This window comes from Anser anser (genome assembly GCF_964211835.1).
Source record: "Anser anser genome assembly, chromosome: 1".
Classification (NCBI taxonomy): domain Eukaryota; kingdom Metazoa; phylum Chordata; class Aves; order Anseriformes; family Anatidae; genus Anser; species Anser anser.
The window spans coordinates 215,851,579-215,865,585 of NC_139720.1; the positions used below are offsets into that span (position 1 = coordinate 215,851,579).

General features: G+C 50.0%; 1 long non-coding RNA gene across 9 annotated transcripts; it reads left to right on the forward strand.

Annotated features, from left to right (window-relative positions):
- The first annotated feature begins 973 nt into the window (after positions 1–973).
- LOC310893145 lies at positions 974–11,029 on the forward strand. 9 transcript variants are annotated; one of them, XR_014578747.1, is made up of 16 exons: positions 974–1,425; positions 2,322–2,365; positions 2,744–2,851; positions 2,948–3,201; positions 3,319–3,407; positions 3,957–4,009; positions 5,816–5,871; positions 6,032–6,082; positions 6,212–6,271; positions 6,372–7,997; positions 8,138–8,192; positions 8,546–8,646; positions 9,904–10,004; positions 10,133–10,185; positions 10,438–10,670; positions 10,847–11,029. It is a non-coding gene; the product is annotated as an uncharacterized lncRNA (long non-coding RNA). The 9 variants fall into 9 exon arrangements; XR_014578748.1 differs by having other exon boundaries at positions 975–1,425; positions 2,741–2,851; XR_014578754.1 differs by lacking the exon at positions 974–1,425 and adding an exon at positions 2,208–2,226 and having other exon boundaries at positions 2,741–2,851.
- Positions 11,030–14,007: the final 2,978 nt, after the last annotated feature.

Consider the following 14,007-nt stretch of genomic DNA (forward strand, 5'->3'; position numbering starts at 1 on the left):
CCTGGCAGAGGGGAGGGAAGGGTGTTGGGGAGGCTGGGTCCTGTGGGATCGTTGGCTGGAGTAGTAGGTGGCGGATCAGAAAGCAGGGATTTGACTCTGGGGTGGGGCGTCAGCTGGGTCAGGTGGCTAGGAGCGTCTTGCCCCACAGCATGCCGGGAGTTGTGGTCTTTGGGCTCCGGGCTTTTGATCGGCCACATTGGTTTCCAGAGCATGCTGTGAACTGTAGTTTCACGTTGCCGCTGAGCACGGGGCCATTTAGGATGGGCAGTTACTTCCTCCGTGCCAGTGGAGCGGGGTGCTTTTTCTTGCCGTTCTTGTGTGGTGTTCCACGCGGCTCCCGCCGCTTCCCTTAACGAGCAGACGGCCTGGGAAGCCGTGCCTGCCGTTCTGCTTCCGCCCGTGCATGGAGCAGGGTGGCGCGGCGGCGCCTGGTGTCACCTGGTGGCCGAACAGCGAGCGGTGCTGTAGGCGAAGAGGCGCTGCGGTGACGCATCCCTCTCTGCTCCCACCTGCTGGCGAAAGGGAGGTACTGCAGACGGAGGAGATGCGCAAGCGCTGTAGCAACTGCCAGGCTTCATGCCCCACAGCATGCCGGGAGTTGTGGTCTTTGGGCTCCGCGCTTCCTGTCGGCCACTTTGGCTTCTGCGGTATGCTGGGAAATGTAGTTCCACGTTGCCACTCGGCTTCCAAGCCGGGAGCAACACGGAGCCAGGTAGGAAGGGCAGTTGTTTCCTCCCCACCAGTGGGCCGGGGTACCTCTTTTTGCTGTTTCCGTGTGGTTTTCTGCATGGATCCCACTGCTTCTGTTAACAAGAAAACATTATGAGAAGCCGTGCCTGGTTCCACGCATGCACGGAGTCGGCTGGTGAAAAAGCAGTACCTCCGGCGGGTGGCCGGCGTGCATGCGCAGTGTTGTGTGTCGCCCTATGCTGCCACCTGCTGCTGGAAACGTGATACTGCTGGCGGAGCGGCTGGGGCAGGGAAAGCCTCGGGGGGGGGGGGGGGTGTCGGGCTGCAGATCAGGAAGCCAGGGGCTGGCTCCGGGGCATCTGCAGAGTCAGGTGACCTGAGGATCTTGCCCCACAGCATGCTGGGAATCGTGGTCTTTGGGTTTCGATCTTCCTGTCGGCCATGTTGGTTTCCATGGCATGCCGGGAAATGTAGTTTTTCACATTGCCGCTCAGCTTCGTAGTGGGTAAGGGCACGTTGCTCAGGGCAGTTACTTCCTCCCTGAGATAACACGGGGTGCATGTTTCTGCTGTTTTCACGTGTGGTTTTCCACGTGGTTTGCACTGCTTCCATTACTGAGAAAACAGTTTGGGAAGCTGTGTCAGCTGTTCTGACGATGAGGGTGGTAGCATCCTCTGCCCCCACCTGCTGGCGAAAAAAATCAGTAATGCAGGCGGAGCCATGTAGGAGTTAGAGGTAAGAAGCCTTCAATGTACGGGGGCCCCTAAACTCATGCGCTGAGCATGTGAAACAAATGTCTGTGGCACGAAGATCAAGGACGACTGCTCAGAGGAAAGCAGCTTTCCCTTTGTTTCCGCGTCCTCTCAGGAGCCCTCTTTATGATGCTTGTACACACTTCAGGCTCACAATACTCATTTTCTCCTCAACTTAGTATTCCTAGTCCCTGCCTAACACCCCCCCCCCCCCCCCCCACTTTCCAAGGACCTACGTGCTCTGCTCAGGTCCCTCCTGAGGTCCGACAGATCTTTTAAATCTGGGCAGCATCCTTTCCAGCTTGTACTGTGCCACTATTATTTCCTTTCTCCTTTTGAGAATGTCTGTACCCTTTTCAGATCTTGATTGGGTTGACTTTTTTGGACCCATCTGCATAGCCTTTTGTTTTTTAGATAGTCTACTAAGGTATGTTACTTCTCCTGTGAGTTATTTTACTACATTGAATTGCTTTTTTTGTGGTTTGTAATCTGTTACACTCCTACATTATTTCTACCTATGTAGAGAAAGGTTTCAACTAATTACAGTCAAAAAAAAAGTTTTAGTTACCTACTTGTCATATTGTTGTCTCAATAATCAGAATTGAAGCAAAAGCACAGGAATTGTTGCTTCTAGTAACACTCCACACACCATTGAGCTAAGCCAAATAAAAAAATGCAGCTGCTGCTCCTCCTGCTCTCTTTATCACTTCCTGTGCTTTGCCCCTCCTCTTTCCCAGGTGATTGGGGCAGGGTGCCGGGTGGGGCCTAATGCTGTGAGCTGCAGGTGTCCTATTAGAGAGCTCATTCTGCCTGAGCTGCTCTCTGGGGGTAAGTGCCTTGTTTTTCCTTCAGTCAGTTGCAGTTTTTTTTTTTTTTTAGGTGGGTCAGAGTCTATGGGCTGATGCGTTTCCAAGTTGAAAGAGGTAAGTACATCTATTTAAGGTACCATCTAGTAGGATCATCTAAAGTAGATTAATCTATATAGTAGTAGGTGCCTTTATTGCATGCAGCTCTTCTTCAGGTGAGTAATTGTTATAGTAATTCTTATAGTATAAGTAAATCTTTTCCTGTGTTTTGTTCATGATGTTTGTAGTGTGCCTTTTTATGTGTGTGTTTGGCCTGGAGCTGTCCTGCCTGGCAATTAGTGATGGTAGCTAATGTGGTGGTCCAACAGTGCAATAATACATTGTCCTGACTCTTGTGGGAAAGACATCTGGTCTGTCTCTGGGTGAATACTCAAGCTCTGGGTGAGTACCCAAGGGCAGCTGGCACAGAGTCTTTTTTTCTTTTTTTTCCAGCAGTAGGTAAACCTTAGGAGGAACCAGTCAAAGGAAACAGCACTTTCTGGAACTGTCAAATTCTTGTTCGGCAACTTGGTGACTGGTTTGATCTGCTTTTCAGATGTAAAGGCAAGTGGACTGCTGTTTTGAAATGATAAAATTAAAAACATGAAGTTTGTCAAATGTGGCAGTGCCTGTTTGCAGTCTGTTTATTGCTTTTGCCAGTGGTAGGTAACGCTTATGAGGAATCGGTCGAACGAAAGAGCACCTTCTGGAACTGTGAAGCTCTGCGTTGGCAACTCGGTGACTGGCTTGACCTACTGTCCATTTCCAGAGGGAAGTGGAAAGCTGTTTTGAAGGGAAGCTGTTTTGAAATTACAAAAGAAAAAAAAATCATGGCGCCGCTCTATGGCACCTGGAGGACCACCGCTCTGCGTGACAGTTAAAAGAATGTGATTTGGAGATGGAGAGCAGCAGAGGTAAAGCAGCTGGGAAGAGAGGTATAAGTATTGCAGAGGTATTGCAGTAGATAGACTGTGGTTATGAGGTGCCTCAGGGTGTGCTTTAAATCTTGTTTCTGCCGTTCCCTCATGCAGCCTTGGAGAGGTGAATTCCCCATGTTGTGAAGTGGTGCAAAAAGGTGAGAGGGTTGTCAGCCCGGTCAGTTTCCTTCACCAAAGCTAAGGTAAGTCTTTCAGGAGAAACAGGCTGGTTGCCTGTGCTGCACTCTGCACGCTGTTGACCTAAGCCAGACCAAAAACAGGGCTGCTGTTCCTCCTGCTCTCTTTACCTCTTCTCATGCACGGCCCCTCCCATTTCCCCCATGATTAGGGCAGGCATTCTGCCTGGGCTGCTCTTTGGGGTAGGGGCTTTGTTTTTCCTTCAGTCAGTTGCAGAGTTCTTTAGGTGGGTCAGAGCCTATGGACTGATGCGTTTCAAATTGAGACTGGTAAGCCCATCTTTTTGCAGTAACTAGTAGGATCTGTTAGAGCAAAGCCGCCAAGTGCCCTCCCCACCTTGCGGGCGGCTGCCAAATGTCGTCCCCGTCCCCCCCCCCCTCCGGCCTTGCATGTGGCCGCGTTTGAGCTTGGATCTACTTTCCAGGTACAGAGGCAAGTGGACTGCTCTTTTGAAATGTTAAAAATAAATATAGGGTCACTTGTGGTGTTGAAGGGTGGGTGGTAATGCTGGCAGCTGAATGTTTATCTTTTGACCGTGTTTTCCTTTGTTCAAGCTGAAACGCAGTGCGCAATACAGGACGTCGCGAGCCGAGCTACCTCAGGCAAGGTGAGCAATGAACAGAGGTAGCAGTTATTTTTGGGGTGTGGTTGTCACTGCAGTTAATTTATTACAAAAAGTAGAGTAAAAATCCGTTTTGCCTTTTAGAGGTGCTTTAGGTGGCTTGAGAGCAGATGGAAACATCTGCCTCGGGGGTTAGGTGAGTGGGTGAAGTAAAAGAGCGGTTGAGAGTAACTGTCCTAGGGGTGCTGTGGCTTTTGCTGCTGTGGTTGCTTTATCTTCTGCTTATCAGGTGCCACAGGCCAGGTGGGCTGTGATAGTCTTTAGAATAGGAGCAAAGCAGGTCACTGGAATGCTGTTTGGTTCCTGAGAAAGGTGTTGTAGAGGAAAAAGGTTGTCTGGCGTGGCAGTTCCTGATGGCAGCCTTCCTCGGTAGGTGAAGAGGTGCCTGAAGCCCCATCCCGTGTAGCCTGAAATGGTGTGTCTGTGTTTGGGTTGGGGTTGCACCTTGGTGAGTGTAGGGATGGGTTTTAAGTCGGTGCAGCAGAGGGCCAGGATCCAGTGTCCTGTCATGTGTTTTGACCCATCAGCATTGCCTTTTGGTTTTCAGATTGCCTACTCAAGTACGTGATTTATGCTGCGAGTGATGTTATTACATGGAATTGATCTTTTTTTCTGGTGTGTAATCTGTTATGCTCCTAGATTTTTCTTCCTGTATAAAAACAACGGTTTGAGCTACTTGCAGTTGAAAAAAACTTCAGTTACTTGCTTGGCGTCATATTGTCCTTTCAATATTCAAAGCTGAAGCAAAAGCACGGGGATTGTTGCTTCTAGAAACACTCCACTTCTCTTGTCTGCAGTCTGCATGCTATGGAGCTAAACCAAAAAAAACCAACCAAACAAACAAAAACATAGCTGCTGCTGCTCCTGCTCTCTTTCTACTTTCTTGTGCTTTGCCCCTCCCCTTTCCCAGGTGATTGGGTTTGGGTGCTGGGCGGGGCCAAATGGTATATGAGCCCCAGGTATGCCATGAGAGAGTTCATTGTGCCTGGGCTGCTCTTCGGGGTAAGTGCTTTGTTTTTCCTTAAGTCAGTTGCAGGGTTCTTTGGACAGGTTGGTGTCTATGGATTTCTAGATTTTAAGTGCTTGGAAATCACTTACTAGAGGGATATTTAGCAGAGGTTGCTGGCTCACTTGTTTTTGGGATGGTGGGATACACTTGTGGTTTTGGGTTATATTTGAATCTCTAGACATATGAAGTCACTTGTGTAACTCTCCAGAGGACTAAAAAGAGCTTGATTACGCACTACAAGAGGCTTAACCACGTAGGTGCAGTATTACCAAGAGACTGAGCAGGGTTGTATCAGAGTTACCTTTTTCATCTGTAAAGGGTAAGTCTGTGAATACTCCTGCTGGGGCTGCTGTGTGTGCATGGCTTTTTGGCATTTGTGGAGCTCAGTTGTTTTTTTTGTGTATGTTCTTACTTTTTTTTTTTCTTTTGAGAGCCAAATAGTGTGTGTGCTGAGCATGGTCGGCAGGAGGAGGTGGGGAATTGTCTGGCAGGGGAGCTGTTCAGGACTGGTAGGTTTGGTTTCTAGGTGCGTGCGGCATCCTTCCTGTGCGATGCCACTGATTGTTGGGCAGGAACGTTCCAGCTCGTGTGTCTTAAACAATGTAGCTTGTGCAGTGTGTGTTGTGTGGCCCGGGCAGAGTTTGCCACGGCGCTGTGAGCGAAGAATCTCAGTTCAAGCTGGTGAGCAGCTGAAGTAAAGGAGCTGGGAAGAGAGAGGTATTGCAGCAGGTACGCTGTGGCTGTGAGGTGCCTCAGGGTGTGCTTTTCTCTTGTCTCTGCAGGGGCTTCATGAAGTCTTGGACAGGGAAATCCCCGTGTCACAGAACAACGAGGGAAGGTGAGTTCTATCAGCCTGGTGATCCCTGATCTGAAGCGAAGGGAAGACATTCAGGTGTTTCCCTCTGAGGGTCTGAGGTGAGGCTGTTTGGAATAGAGGAGCAATGTGGCAGGTGGTCGCTTGCAAGCACAGTGGTCACTTTGTCCTTCTGTGTTCCCAGGTGGCATGGGTGATGGTGGCCATTCCTTTCGAGCTTGGATCTAACTTCCAGGTACAGAGGCAAGTGGACTGCTGTTTTGAAACGAAAACATTAAATATGGGGTCACTTATATTGTCGAGGGATGGGTGCTAATGCTGTCAGCTGAATGTTTACCGTCTGACTGTGTTTTCCTTTGTTCAGGCTGAAACGCAGTGTGCAGTACAGGACGTCACGACCCGAGCTACCTCTGGAGTGACTCTGGTGAGTGATAAACAGAGGTAGCTGTTATTTTTGGGGTGCGGTTGTCACTGCAGTTTTTTTAACTACATCCAATAGAGTAAAATTCCAGTTTCTCTTTTAGAGGTGCTATAGGTGGCTTCAGAGAACAGGTGGAAGCATCTGCCATGTGGGGTAGGTAAGCAGCTGAGGTAAAGGAGCAGATGAGAGTAACTGTCCTAAGGGTGCTGTGGCTTTTGCTGCTGTGGTTGCTTTCTCTTCTGCTTATCAGGTGCCACAGGCAAGGCGGACTGTGATAGTCTTTGGAATAAGAGCAAAGCAGGTCACTGGAATGCTGTTTGGTTCCTGAGACAGGTGTTGTAGAGGAGTAAAGCTTTCAATATTCAAAGCTGAAGCAAAAATAAATAAACCACAGCTGCTGCTTCTCCTCTTTCTACTTTCTTGTGCTTTGCCCCTCCCCTTTCCTAGGTGATTGGCTTTGGGTTCCAGGCAGGGCCTAGTGGTCATTGAGTCACAGGCATCCCATCAGAGAGCTCATTCTGCCTGGGCTGCACTTTAGGGTAAGTGCTTTGTTTTTCCTTCAGTCAGTTGCAGCTTTCTTTAGGTGGTTAAGAGTCTATGGACCGATGCGTTTCCAAGTAGAGACCGGTACGCCCATCTTTGTGAGGTAACAACTAGTAGGATCTGTTAGAGTAAACCAATCTAGTAATAGGTGCCTGTATTGCATGCAGCTGTTCTTCAGGTGAGTAATTGTTATAACATGTTTACGGATAGGATGGCAGTGTTACTTTGTGTGTTTGCTTTGTGGTTCTGGGTCCCTTATGATTTTTGCAGAATTAAGGCAAATATTATCAAAGTTATAACCTTGGTGGCAAAGTGATGGAGCAGGGTTTAGGAGATAAGTATAATTGAAGCTCTCTGTGTAAGCATGTATCTGAAAAGAGCAGCAGTAGGCATGTAAGGTGTAATCTTTTTCAGGGTTAGGGACAGTTTGTTATATTTTTGGAGCTTTTGCCTGTGGTTTGGGTGGCTGTAGAGTCTTTAGACGTTGCAGCCTTCTAGTTTTTAAGTGCTTGGAATTCACGTAATAGAGGCATGCTTAGGAGGTGTTGCCGGCTAACTTGTTTTTGGGAAATGGTGGGGTACGGTTCCTTTTTTTTTGAGTTACCTTTTAATTTCTAGGTATATCAAGCCATTTGCATAACTGTCCAGAGGCTTCACAAGGAGCTTCAGTACGCATCACAAGGGCCTTGACCGCATAAGTGCAGTATTACGGAGAGACTGAGCAGGGTCACCTTTCTCATCTGTAAAGGATAAGTCTGTGATTACCCCTGTTGGGGCTGCTGTGCATTCATGGCCTTTTGGCATTTGTGGACCTGAGAGTGTTTTTTTTTTTTTTTCTGGCTCTCATCTCTGTGTTTGAGTCGTCTGCAAGGAGCTGTACTGTTTGCGTGTCCATCACGGATATGACCTTCTCTTTTTGTTTCTTGTAGCCCAGGGCATGGGCACGAACACTTGAATGAGGCATGAGGGTGAGTAGACAGCAATGTGGGCCCTGAGTTGGTCAGTGGATTGTGTTAGTCTGCTTTGCCTGTTGGGCAGGCTTTGGAAGCACCTTGCGACAGCAGAGTACATCTTCTGCCACATTCCTGAGGCGCGCCAGGCGTCAGCGGTTCCAGTTCCTGAAATGCTGGAGATGCTCGCAGCGCAAGAGGAGCTGGGAGCGTGATGCATCTCTTTGGGATGTTCGGTGAGCGAAGCGTTGGTACTGGGTTGGGAAATGTGGATCTGGGGCTTCTTGGCTGTTGGGGTAGGGGAGGAAAGAAGAGGAGTGGGTATAGACTCTTCTGTGGATTGTCATTTTTGTTTGTTCTTTCTCCTTGATCTAAGCTGCGTGACCTTGGCTCAGCACAGTACATGGAAGCGCTAAGCCTGGATCGGGAAGGTGAGTGGAGAAAAGTTGGAAAAAGGGCATTGTTTTTGATTTGGTAGTCTATTGGTCCCACCTCTGGGTGACTCCTCTTTTCTGGGGACGAAGAAGATACTGGGAACATCCTAGTTGGCCTCTGTGGTCCACCTTGAGGATGGATTGTGACCACTGAGAATTAAGTCCAGGGGCAAATAAACAGTGTGTTTGGGGGTGGTTGGCAGGGGAAGGCGGGCAGTTGTCTCGAGTTTGTCAATCTGACTTCAGTAGCAGAGCAGGTCAGTGGACTACTGTTTTGTTTTTGAGGTTGGTGTTTCACTGGAATAAGTTTAGCTGGTGTGCCAGTGCCTGATGGCACTCTATTTCTGCAGGTGAAGAGGAGCCTCGTGCCGGAAGCAATGTCCTGGCTAGCCTTCGTGTTCCTTGATGAGGATGGAACCTGCCTCCCATCATTCCCAAGCTAAGTTGTGGGGCAAGTGCTATGTTTGCTTTTGGGTTTTGAATGCACACATAGGGCGAGGGTCTGTGCTTTTAAGTCATTGCTGTGGATGGGGCCTTTTAGGATTGTTCACGGTCAGACAGAGTGTGTGTGGGGGTGGGATTCTGTCAGGTACGGCTTGAGAACGTGCCAGGCAGGGCAGTTCCAGCTTGGTGTCTGTGTTCTGTGTTGTCTGTGCTGTGCTGTTGCTCCTGGTGCTTGGCAGCCCCTGGGGAAGCTGTCCTGAGGGTGTTGAACACTTGACCTCACTGGAATAATGCTGATGCTCAATCGGAAGCTGAGCATTTCTTGTCTTGCAGTGGGAGCCTAAAGAGATCATTTCTTCTGTGCATGTATTTTTTTTGTATCAAATGTTTCTTGATGTGATCATCATAAGTTACGTGCTCCTCAGGTCTTGATATCCTCATTGCCTTCTTCCACTGGATGGATGAGATGTGCAACTTGATAGCCACAGCAAAGGTCCTAAATGCTTGTTTCATCATCGTAGGGCTGATCTGAGCACTTCTTGACTGGCAGTCGCAGCTTAAAGTGCAGATCTGTTTCAGGTCTTGTGCATCATATTCGGTTTCAGATGGCATCTGTTTCCATCCTCACTCTTGCAAAAGTCATCTTGGTCGCATCAGGAGCACTTGCTTGGGAATTCATTTCCTAAGAGATTTCTTCTGGGGTTTGCACTCCCCATCATTCTGGTCTCTTGCCTTGAAGGCAGGCTTTTTATGCCTCCATCATCCCAGTTCTGGCAGTTGCTTCCAGTCGCAGGTCGTGACATTTGAGTCTCTCCTTGGGTCTGCTGCTGCAGAGCACCTGTTCTGACTTGCTGTCGCTGTAGGGCTTCCCTCTGGGAGTCATTCTTTTTTTTTGCGCCCTGTGTTCTGTGTTTTGTTCGTAATGTTTGTAGCGTGCCTGTGTGTGTGTTTGGCCTGGAGCTGTCCTGCCTGGCAGTTAGTGATGGTAGCTAAGGTGGCGGTCCATCGGTGTACTAATACATTGTCCGGACTGTTTTGGCAAAGACATCCGGTCTGCCTCTGGGCACGTACTGAAGGGCAGCTGGCACAGAGTCATCTCTGTGGTGTTTGGCAAATGTGGAGGGGGAGACCTGAGCTGCTTGCGAGCAGCTGTTTGCATAGTGCTTGAGTGGTGCTAGAGGAGAGGTCTGTCACTGAATCTTGAAAGCTCGCACGTGTGGTTTTGATTTTTTTTTTATTTGTATTTCTTTCCCCTCCCCAGTAGAGGTGTAAACCTTAGGAGGAACTGGTCACAGGAAAGAGCTCCTTTTGGAACTGTGAAGGACTCGGTAGGCAACCCAGTGACTGGCTTGATCTACTTTCCAGGTGCTGAGGCAAGGGGGCTGCTGTTTTGAAATGATAAAATTAGCCATGGGGTCCCTTGTATTGTTGAGGGATGGGTGCTAATGCTGGCATCTGAATGATTACCTTCTGACTGTTTTCATTTGTTAAAGCTGAAACACAGCGTACAACCTGGGACGTCATGACCAGAGCTGCTTTTGGCAAGGTGAGCGATGAACAGACGTTAGCAGTTATTTTAGGGGTGCGGTTGTCACTGCAGTTACTTAACTACACAAAATACAGTTAAAGTCCTGTTTATATTCCAGAGGTGTTGTAGCTGGCTTAAGAGAGCAGATGGAAGCATCTGCCTCGAGGGCAGGTGAGGGGGCAGAGTAAGGGAGCAGGTGAGAGTACCTGTCCTAGCTGTGCTGCGGCTTTGGATGCTGCCGCAGCCTATGCTTTTCTTTTTCTTTCGCAGGTGCCTTGCACAGACTCAGAGGGGCCAAGCTGCACTCTGAAGAGCAGCACGAGAAGGGCAGGCTGGTCGTGAGTGGGGTTGGCGCAGAATGGCCAAGTTGCGCAAGGTGACTGCGAAGGGTATCCATCTTGCTTTGCACGTGTCATGGCAGGCTCTCCACAGAAGTGGCTGAGGATTTGAGAAGAGGTTACAGAGCATCAAGGAGCGGCACGTGCAGTGACGGTTTCCAAACGGTATGGTTACTTTCTCTTCTGTTCATCAGGTGCCACAGGCAAGGTGGGCTGTAACATCAGTCTTTAGAATTGGAGCAAAGCAGGTCACTTGAATGCTGCAGGGCATCTGAGAAGGCTGTTTTAACAGAAAAGGCTTGTCTGGCATGGCAGTGCCTGATGGCAGTGTGTTTCCACAGGTGAAGAGGTGCCTGAAGCCCCATCCTGTCTAGCCTGCGCACACCTCGCTGAGAATGAAAGCCGCTTTCCAGTAATTCAGAAAGCCAAGTTACGTCTCGGCCTCGAGCATCTGGGGCCTGTGCCTGTGCTTTTGGGCCTGTCTATAGCATTTGGCACCTGCATTAATACTTTCTTGGCATATATTTAGGCTTTTGTGGCCTGTGTCCTGGGGGGGGGGGGTGTGTGGAGCTGCTTGTACACCTTTGGGGACTGTGTCTGGGGGTGGGGTCAGGGCCTGCATCTGGGGGGGTTGGAAGCTGCTCCTACAATGTAGGGATCTGTATCTGTGGGGGTTGGGAGCTGCTTGTACACAGTATGGGCTTGCGTTTGGGGGCAGGTGTTGGGAGCTGCTTGTACAATGTAGGGATCTGCATTTCGGGGGTGCTTGGGAGCTGCTTGTCCACCTTTGGGACTTGCATTTCGGGGGTGCTTGGGAGCTGCTTGTCCACCTTTGGGACTTGCATCTGGAGGGGGTTGGGAGCTGCTTGTACACGCTAGGGGCTTCCCTCTATGGGGCTTTGGGGCCTGCCTCTGGGGGTTGGGTGTTGGGAGCTGCTTGCACACCCTTGGGGCCTTCCTCTGCGGGGGCTTGGTGCCTGTGTCTCTGGGGAGTGGGGGGGTTCAGAGCTGGTTGTACAGTATAGGAGCCTGCGTTGTGGGGGTGTGGGAGCTGCTCGTACTCTGGAAGCCTGGGTTGGGGGGGGGGAGGTTTGGAGCTGCTTGTGCACCTTTGGGGCTTGCATCTGGGGGGGGGGTCGGGTGCTGGTTGTACACCTTTGGGGCCTGCCTCTGGGGAGGGAGGGTGGGGAGTTGCTTGTACACCTTTGAGGCCTGTGTCTGGGGGGGCTTGGGGCCTGTGTCTGGGGGGAGGGGTTTGGAGCTGGTTGTACACCTTTCGGGCTTGCATCTGGAGGGGGTTGGGGCCTGCCTCTGGGGGTGGGGGTTGTGAGCTGCTTGTACACCTTTGGGGCCTGCGTCTGGGCGGGGTGGGAGCTGCTTGTACACTGTTAGGGCCTGCCTTGGGGGGGGGGTGGGAGCTGCTTCTACGCTGTAGGGGTCTGGGTATTGGGGGGTTGGGGCTGTTTGTACACCTTTGAGGCGGGCCTCTGGGGAGGGTGGGGAGTTGCTTGTACACCTTTGGGGCCTGTGTCTGGGGGGGTTGGGGCCTGTGCCGGGGGGGTTGGGAGCTGCTTGTACACTCTAGGGTCCTCTGGTGGGCTTTGGAGCCTCCCTTTGAGGGGGGCAGTTGGGAGCTGGTTGTACACCTTCGGGGCCTGAGTCTGGGGCGTGGGGTCTGGGGCCTGGGGCCTGCATCTGGGTGGGGTGGGGTCCAGTTCATGGGGGGGGGGGGAGTTGGGAGCTGCTTTTGGACAGTTGGGGTCTGCATCTGGGTGTGGTTGGGGCCTGCGTCTGGGTGTGGGTTGGGGCCTGCTTGTAGACTTCTGCAGCCTGCGTCTGGTGTTTGGGGGCTTTTCTGTAGCGTTTGGGGCTTGCATTTTGGCTTTGGGATGTGTCTTGAGCTTCTGGGGCTTAGCTGTAGTGCTTGGGGCCTGCGTCTGGGGCTTTTCTGTAGCATTTTGGTCGCGTGTTTGTGATTTGGGGTGTGTATCCAGGGTTTTGCCTTTTTTGTAGTTTTCAGCTATGCATCACTTTCTTTGTCAGTTGCCTGGGGTTAGGGGCAGTTTGGGGTTTGGATCATTAGTCAGTGTCATTAGCGTTGGGGGGTTGATATGAAGGGTTAGGGTTGTGGTTAGAGTTGTTAGGGTTAAAGGGAATAAGGATTTTAGGGTAAAGGGATCAAGGTTGTGGGAATAAAAATGTTTTTGCACAGAGTTACATCGTTTAGAGGGAAGGAAGGTGGTATTGAGATATGCTTGCAGTGATAAGAAAGCTTACCAGACAACCTTGTAAAATGCAGACAACCAGAATCCTTAGAGCAATTGGGTGGAAATCACGGTGTAAGAAACATTACCACCTCGAAGAGGAAAACAGTCAAGAAAAAAAGAAAATTGACTTGTAACAGGCCAGCAGCTGTGTATTTTCTGTGAAGAACCAGATAGATTGTGAACCTGGATTACCCGGTCAATTGGGAAACTGGGGAGGGTCCTGGTCACCGAGAGGAAAAAAAAAATTTATATAAACTGTGTTATGGAACTAGTAGGTGGCTTGTGGGACGCCTGCCATTGCACGCGTGAATAAAAATGCTACCTCACTGAGATCCTTGCCTGAGCCTATGTTATTGGTTACAGAGTGTTTTTAACAAGGTGTTAGGGTTTTAGGGTTTCAGGGCTAAGGCACTAGGGTTGGGTTTCAGGGTTATGGTTTCTAGGGTTTAGGGTTAGGATTTTAAGGTTGTTAGGGTTGGAGTTAAAGGGTTAGGGTTTGGGGGTTAGTGTGTTAAGGTTTTAAAGTTTTTTGGGGTTTTAGTGGTGATAGGGTTTTTAGGGATTTAGGGATAGGGTTTTAAGGTCTCAATTTTTGTTTGTTTTTAAGGTTAGGGGCTCCAGGGTTAGGGCCTTGAGAGTCTTAATTTTTAGGGTTAGGGGTTTTAGGCGTAGGTCTTCAGGGCTTTAGTGTGGTAAGTTTTATTGGGTTAGGGCTGAAAGGGTTTTTAGGGTTAGGGTTTCTAGAGTTTTTTGGGGTGGGGGTTAGGGTTAGATCCGTGGGTGCTGTAGGGTTAGGGGTTAGGCCTAATATTAGGACGGAAGGCCAAACTAAGAGGGTAGGAGACCCCCAAAATTGAAGGGTTGAAGCCCCAAGTTAGGGGAAGGAACCTCAACGTTGTGGGGTCCCCCAAAATTGTGCAGAAGAACTATTAATATTAGGGGGAAACCCAAAAAAAGGAGGGTGGGGGACTCTAAAATTGGGGGGGACCCCCAAAAGTGGTCGGGTCCCCCCAAATTAGGGGAGGAACCCCCAAGATTGGGTGGGTGAACCCCCAAATTGGGGGGAAGAACACTTAAAATGGAATTGCGAAATTCCAGAATTGAATGTGGACCCCCCCAGAACTGGGGAGGAATCCCCAAAATCCGGGGGGACCCTCAAAATTGGGGTTAAAGCCCCAGATCTCAGGGAGTGAAGCCCCAACTTAAGGGAAGGAACCTCAAAACTGTGGTGAGAA